This window comes from Arachis ipaensis, chromosome B4 (assembly GCF_059453495.1).
Source record: "Arachis ipaensis isolate K30076 ecotype BB chromosome B4, ASM5945349v1, whole genome shotgun sequence".
NCBI classification, from domain to species: domain Eukaryota; kingdom Viridiplantae; phylum Streptophyta; class Magnoliopsida; order Fabales; family Fabaceae; genus Arachis; species Arachis ipaensis.
The window spans coordinates 42,351,561-42,359,796 of NC_142439.1; the positions used below are offsets into that span (position 1 = coordinate 42,351,561).

The window sequence follows — 8,236 nt, forward strand, 5'->3', positions numbered from 1 at the left end:
TAAGGTTTATTACTTGGACGACCCAGTGCACTTGCTGGTCAGTTGTGCGAAGTTGTGACAAAGAATTAGGAACATGAACGTGTGTATTGAGTTTTCAGCGCCGTTACCAAGGAATGGAACCGTGACGATTTCTACGCACCAAGTTTTTGGCGCCGTTGCCGGGGATTGTTCGAGTTTGGACAACTGACGGTTCATTTTGTTGTTCAGATTAGGTAATTTTATTTTAATTTTAAGCTTTTTATTTCTTATTTTCGAAAAATAAAAAAAATTTCTTCTCTTTCGTTTTTCCTAATTAAATTTCGAAAGAAAAAAAATAATTACAAATTCATAAAATCAAAAAAATATTTTTGTGTTTCTTGTTTGAGTCTAGAGTCAATTTTTAAGTTTGATGTCTTGCATGTGTTTGTTTTTCTCAAGAATTTTCAAAAATTCATCATATGTTCTTCATGATCTTCAAGTTGTTCCTGGCCAGTCTTCTTGTTTGATCCTCTTATTTTCTTGTTTTGTGTCTTTACTTGTTTTTCATATGCATTTTCAATTTGTTAGTGTCTAAAGTTTGAAAATTTCTAAGTTTGGTGTCTTGCATGTTTTTCTTTTCTTGAAAATTTTCAAAAATAAGTCTTGATATTCATCTTGATCTTCAAAGTGTTCTTGGTGTTCATCTTAACATTCATAGTGTTTTTGCATGCATTAGTTGTTTTGATTCATAATTTTTATGTTTTGTGTCAATTTTATGTTTTTCTCTCTCTCATCATTAAAAATTCAAAAATCAAAAAAATATCTTTCCCTTTTTCTCTCTAAAAATTTCGAAAATTTGGATTGACTCTTTCAAAAAATTTTTTAAAATTCAATTGTTTCTTATGAGTCAACTCAAATTTTCAATTTAAAAATCTTATCTTTTTCAAATCTTTTTCAAAAATCAAATCTTTTTCATTTTTCTTTCATAATTTTTGAAAATTTCAAATTGATTTTCAAAAATCTTTTTCTTATTTCTATTTCATATTTTCAAATTTAATACTAACAATTAATGTGATTGATTCAAAAATATTAAGTTGTTACTTGCCTATTAAGAAAGGTTCAATCTTTAAATTTTAAAATCGTATCTTTTTGTTTCTTGTTAGTCAAGTAATCCACTTTAGTTTTCAAAATTAAATATTTTCAATTCCTTATCATATCTTTTTCAATTTCAATCATATCTTTTTTAAAATCAATTTCAAAATTCTTTCTAACTTCTCCCATAACCTTTTGTCTTTGTAAAATTGATTTTCAAATCTTTTTCAATCAATCTTATCTTTTTGTTTCAATCATATCTTTTTCAATTTCAATCATTTCTTTTTCAAAAACAAATTTCAAATCTCTTTTAATCAATCCTATCTTTTTGTTTCAATCATATCTTTTTCAAAACTACCTAACTAATTTTCTCTCTCTAATTTTCGAAAATCCCTTCCCCCTTTTTCAAATTTCTTTTTTTATTTATTATCTAATTGTTTTAATTTTTTTTAATTTAATTCCATTTCAATTTTAATTATCAAAATTTAACTTTAAATTTTAATTTAATTAATTTTCGAAATTCCCTCTCTCTCATCTCCTTCTAATTATTTATTTATTTATTTATTTACTAACACTTCTCTTCATCTCAAAATTTGAACCCTCTCTTCCTCTTGGTGTTCAAATTTCTCTTCTTTTATTCTTATCTTCTTCTACTCACATAAAGGAATCTCTATACTGTGACATAGAGGATTCCATATTTTCTTTTGTGTTCTCTTCTTTTTCATATGAGCAGGAACAAAGATAAGAGCATTCTTGTTGAAGCTGATCCTGAACCTGAAAGGACTCTGAAGAGGAAGCTAAGGGAAGCTAAAGCACAACTCTCTAGAGAAAATCTGACAGAAATTTTCGAAAAAGAAGAAGATATGGCCGAAAATAATAACAATACAAGGAGGATGCTTGGTGACTTCACTACACCTAATTCCAATTTACATGGAAGAAGCATCTCAATCCCTGCCATTGGAGCAAACAATTTTGAGCTTAAACCTCAATTAGTTTCTCTGATGCAACAAAACTGCAAGTTTCATGGACTTCCATCTGAAGATCCTTTTCAGTTCTTGACTGAATTCTTGCAGATCTGTGATACTGTTAAGATCAATGGGGTTGATTCCGAGGTCTACAGGCTTATACTTTTCCCGTTTGCTGTAAGAGACAGAGATAGAGTATGGTTGGACTCTCAACCTAAAGATAGCCTGAACTCTTGGGATAAGCTGGTCATAGCTTTCTTAGCCAAGTTCTTTCCTCCTCAAAAGCTTAGTAAGCTTAGAGTGGATGTTCAAACCTTCAGACAGAAAGAAGGTGAATCCCTCTATGAAGCTTGGGAGAGATATAAGCAACTGACCAAAAAGTGTCCTTCTGACATGCTTTCAAAATGGACCATTCCGGATATATTCTATGATGGTCTATCTGAACTATCAAAGATCTCATTGGACCATTCTGCAGGTGGATCCATTCACCTAAAGAAAACGCCTGCAGAAGCTCAAGAACTAATTGACATGGTTGTAAATAACCAGTTCATGTACACTTCTGAAAGGAATCCTGTGAATAATGGGACGCCTATGAGGAAGGGAGTTCTTGAAATTGATACTCTAAATGCCATATTGGCTCAGAATAAAATATTGACTCAGCAAGTCAATATAATTTCTCAAAGTCTGAATGGATTGAAGGAATCATCCAACAGTACTAAAGAGGCCTCTTCTGAAGAAGAAGCTTATGATCCTGAGAACCCTGCAATAGCAGAGGTACATTACATGGGTGAACCCTATGGAAACACCTATAATCTCTCATGGAGAAATCACACAAATCTCTCATGGAAGGATCAAAAAAAGCCTCAACAAGGCTTTAATAATGGTGGAAGAAACAGGTTTAGCAATAGCAAGCTTTTTCCATCATCCACTCAGTAAAAGACAAAGAGTTCTAAGCAGACCCCATCTAGCTTGGCAAACATAGTCTCTGATCTATCTAAGGCCACTCTAAGTTTCATGAATGAAACAAGGTCCTCCATTAGAAATTTTGAAGCACAAGTGGGCCAGCTGAGTAAAAGGATCACTGAAACCCCTCCTAGTACTCTCCCAAGCAATACAAAAGAAAACCCAAAAGGAGAGTGCAAGGCCATTGAATTGACCATCATGGCCGAACCTACAAGGGAGGGAGAGGATGTGAACCCCATTGAGGAAGACCTCCTGGGACATCCAGAGATCAATAAGAAGTTTCCCTCTGAAGAACCGAAGGACTCTGAGGCTCATCTGGAGACCATAGAGATTCCATTAAACCTCCTTATGCCATTCATGAGCTCTGATGAATATTCTTCTTCTGAAGAGAATGAAGATGTTACTGAAGAGCAAGTTGCCAAGTACCTTGGTGCAATCATGAAGCTGAATGCCAAATTATTTGGTAATGAGACTTGGAAAGATGAACCTCCCTTGCTCACCAATAAACTGAGTGATCTGGATCAACTGAGATTGCCTCAGAAGAAACAGGATCCTGGAAAGTTCTTAATACCTTGTACCATAGGCACCATGACCTTTGAGAAGGCTCTATGTGACCTTGGGTCAGGGATAAACCTCATGCCCCTCTCTGTAATGGAGAAATTGGGAATCTTTGAGGTGTAAGCTGCCAGAATCTCATTAGAGATGGCAGATAACTCAAGAAAACAGGCTTACGGACTAGTAGAGGACGTGTTAGTAAAGGTTGAAGGCCTTTACATCCCTGCTGATTTCATAATCCTAGACACTGGGAAAGATGAGGATGAATCCATCATCCTTGGAAGACCCTTCCTAGCCACAGCAAGAGCTGTGATTGATGTGGACAGAGGAGAGTTGGTCCTTCAACTGAATGAGGACTACCTTGTGTTTAAAACTCGAGGATCTCCTTCTGTAACCATGGAGAGGAAGCATGAAAAGCTTCCCTCACTGCAGAGTCAACCAAAGCCCCCACAGTCAAACTCTAAGTTTGGTGTTGGGAGGCCACAACCAAACTCTAAGTTTGGTGTTGAACCCCCACATTCAAACTCTAAGTTTGGTGTTGGGAGGTTCCAACAATGCTCTGAACATCTGTGAGGCTCCATGAGAGCTCACTGTCAAGCTATTGACATTAAAGAAGCGCTTGTTGGGAGGCAACCCAATGTTATCTAATTATATTTATTTATTGTTATTTTATGTGTTCTTTAGGTTGATGATCATGTGAAGTCACAAAACTACTGAAAAAAAAATCAAAAACAGAATGAAAAGTAGAATGAAAAATAGCACACCCTGGAGGAGAACAGTCTGGCGTTTAAACGCCAGAAACAAGCATCTGTCTGGCGTTTAACGCCAGAAACAGGCATCTACCTGGCGTTAAATGCCAGAACAGAGCATGGAAGTGGCGTTAAACGCCAGGATTGCATATATAGGGCGTTTTACACGTCTAAAAGGTGCAGGGATGAGAAATCCTCAAACACCTCAGGATCTGTGGACCCCACAGGATTCCCTCAGGATCTGTGGACCCCACAAGATCCCCACCTACTTCTTTTCTCCTCTTCACACCTTTCCATAACTCTCTTCCCCAAATACCCCTCACCAATCAACTCAATCACTCTTCCCCATCACCTCTTCACCAATCACATCCATCCTCTCTTCCCCAAAAACCCCACCTACCTTTAAATTCAAAATAATTTCCCTCCCTAAACCAACCCTAAATGGCCGAACCCTAAACCCCTCCCCACTCCTATACAAACCCCTCATTCCCTCTTCATTTTCACACAACAAAACCCTCTCTTCTTCCCCTTGGCCGAAACCATCTCTCTCTCCCTCTCCTCCATTTTTCTTCTTCTTCTACTTCTTTCTTTCTTCTTTTGCTCGGGGACGAGCAACCATTTTAAGTTTGGTGTGGTAAAAGCATAGCTTTTTATTTTTCCATAACCATTCATGGCACCTAAGGCCAGAGAAACCTCTAGAAATAGGAAAGGGAAGGCAATTATTTCCACCTCTGAGTCATGGGAGATGGAGAGATTCATCTCTAAGGTCCATCAAGATCACTTCTATGAAGTTGTGGCCAAGAAGAAAGTGATCCCTGAGGTTCCTTTCAAACTCAAAAAGAATGAGTATCCGGAGATCCGTCTTGAAATCCAAAGAAGAGGTTGGAAAGTTCTCACCAACCCCATTCAACAAGTCGGGATCCTAATGGTTCAAGAGTTCTATGCAAACGCATGGATCACAAGGAACCATGATCATAGTGTGAACCCGAATCCAAAGAATTGGCTTACTATGGTTCGGGGAAAATACTTAGATTTCAGTCCGGAAAATGTAAGGCTGGCGTTCAACTTGCCAATGATGGAAGAAAACGCACGCCTCTACACTAGAAGAGTCAACTTTGATCAAAGGTTGGACCAAGTCCTCATGGACATATGTGTGGAAGGAGCTCAATGGAAAATTGACTCAAAGGGCAAGCCAGTTCAACTAAGAAGGCTTGACCTCAAACCAGTAGCTAGAGGATGGTTGGAGTTCATTCAACGCTCAATCATTCCTACTAGCAACTGGTCTGAAGTTACTGTAGACCGGGCCATCATGATCCATAGTATCATGATTGGGGAGGAAGTGGAAGTTCATGAGATCATACCTCAAGAACTCTACAAGGTGGCTGACAAGTCCTCCAATTTGTCAAGGTTAGCCTTTCCTCACCTCATTTGCTACCTCTGCAATTCGGCTGGAATTGACATAGAGGGAGACATCCTCATTGAAGAGGATAAGCCCATCACTAAAAAAAGGATGGAGCAAATAAGAGATCATGGACCTCAACATGAGCATGAGGAGACTCCTCACCATGAAATCCCTGAGATGCCTCAGGGGATGCACTCCCCTCCACAAAACTACTGGGAACAAATCAACACTTCCCTAGGTGAATTAAGTTCCAACATGGGACAACTAAGGATGGAGCACCAAGAACATTCCATCATCCTCCATGAAATTAGAGAAGATCAAAGAGCTATGAGGGAGGAACAACAAAGACAAGGAAGAGACATAGAGGAGCTCAAAAGCACCATTGGTTCTTCAAGAAGAGGAAGACGCCACCCTCACTAAGGTGGACTCATTCTTTAATCTCCTTGTTTATTTATTTTCCTGTTTTTCGGTTTTTGAGCCTTATGTTTTATTTATGTTTGTGTCTTTATTACATGATCATTACTATCTAAGTGTCTATGCCTTAAAGTTATGAATATGAATCCATCACCTCTCTTAACTGAAAACTGTTTTAATTACAAAAGAACAAGAAGTACATGGTTTCGAATTCATCCTTGAAACTAGTTTAATTATTTTGATGTGGTGACAATACTTTTTGTTTTCTGAATGAATGCTTGAACAATGCATATGTATTTTGAAATTGTTGTTTATGAATGTTAAATATGTTGGATCTTAAAAAAATGATGAACAGGAGAAATGTTATTTGATAATCTGAAAAATCATAAAAATAATTCTTGAAGCAAGAAAAAGCAGTGAATACAAAAGCTTGCAGAAAAAAAAATTTGGCGAAAAAAAAATAGAAAGAGAAAAAGAAAAGCAAGCAGAAAAAGCCAAAAGCTCTTAAAACCAAAAGGCAAGAGCAAAAAGCCAGTAGCCCTTAAAACCAAAAGGCAAGGGTAATAAAAAGGATCCAAGGCTTTGAGCATCAGTGGATAGGAGGGCCTAAAAGGAATAAAATCCTGGCCTAAGCGGCTAAACCAAGTTGTCCCTAACCATGTGCTTGTGGCGTGAAGGTGTCAAGTGAAAACTTGAGACTGAGCGGTTAAAGTCAAGGTCCAAAGCAAAAATAAGATTGTGCTTAAGAACCCTGGACACCTCTAATTGGGAACTTTAGCAAAGCTGAGTCACAATCTGAAAAGGTTCACCCAGTTATGTGTCTGTGGCATTTATGTATCCGGTGGTAATACTGGAAAACAAAGTGCTTAGGGCCACGGCCAAGACTCATAAAGTAGCTGTGTTCAAGAATCAGCATACTGAACTAGGAGAATCAATAACACTATCTGAATTCTAAGTTGCTATAGATGCCAATCATTCTGAACCTCAATGGATAAAGTGAGATGCCAAAACTATTCAAGAGGCAAAAAGCTACTAGTCCTGCTCATTTAATTGGAGCTAAGTTTCATTGATAGTTTGGAATTTATAGTATATTCTCTTCTTTTTATCCTATTTGATTTTCAGTTGCTTGAGGACAAGCAACAATTTAAGTTTGGTGTTGTGATGAGCGGATAATTTATACGCTTTTTGGCATGGTTTTTAGTATATTTTTGCTATGATTTAATTAATTTTCATTATATTTTTATTAGTTTTTAATTAAAAATCACATTTCTGGACTTTACTATGAGTTTGTGTGTTTTTCAGTGATTTCAGGTATTTTCTGGCTGAAATTGAGGGACTTGAGCAAAAATCAGATTCAGAGGTTGAAGAAGGACTGCAGATGTTGTTGGATTCTGACCTCCCTGCACTCAAAGTGGATTTTCTGGAGCTACAGAACTCCAAATGGCGCGCTCTCAATTGCGTTGGAAAGTAGACATCCAGGGCCAACAATATATAATAGTCCATACTTTGATTAAGAATAGACGACGTAAACTGGCGTTGAACGCCAGTTCATGCTGCTTTTGGAGTCAAACACCAGAAACAGGTTGCAAAGTGGAGTTAAATGCCAGAAACAGGTTACAAAGTGGTGTTCAACTCCAAAAGAAGCCTCTACACGTGTAAAGCTCAATACTTAGCCCATGCACACACCAAGTGGGCCCCAGAAGTGGATTTCTGCATCATTTACTCATTTCTACAAACCCTAGTAACTAGTTTAGTATAAATAGGACTTTTTACTATTATGTTTACATCTTTGGATCATCTTTGATTAGTTTTATGCTATCTTAGACTTTTGTGAGTGCTGGCCATTCGGCCATGCCTGAACATTTATCACTTGTGTATTTTCAATGTTAGAGTTTCTACACACCATAGATTAAGGTGTGGAGCTCTGCTGTTCCTCAAAGATTAATGCAAAGTACTACTGTTTTTCTATTCAATTCAACTTATTCTGCTTCTAAGATATTCATTCGCACTTCAATATGATGGATGTGATGATCATGACAGTCATCATCATTCTCAACTTATGAACGCGTGCCTGACAACCACTTCCGTTCTACCTTAGATTGAATGGATATCTCTTGGATATCTAATACAGGGGACCG

General features: G+C 37.3%; 1 non-coding gene across 1 annotated transcript; it reads right to left on the reverse strand.

Annotated features, from left to right (window-relative positions):
* Nucleotides 1–2,306: 2,306 nt before the first annotated feature.
* Nucleotides 2,307–2,414, reverse strand: LOC148567325 (small nucleolar RNA R71). Its single transcript, XR_015882043.1, has one exon. It is a non-coding gene; the product is annotated as a small nucleolar RNA R71 (small nucleolar RNA).
* Between the last annotated feature and the right edge of the window lie 5,822 nt (nucleotides 2,415–8,236).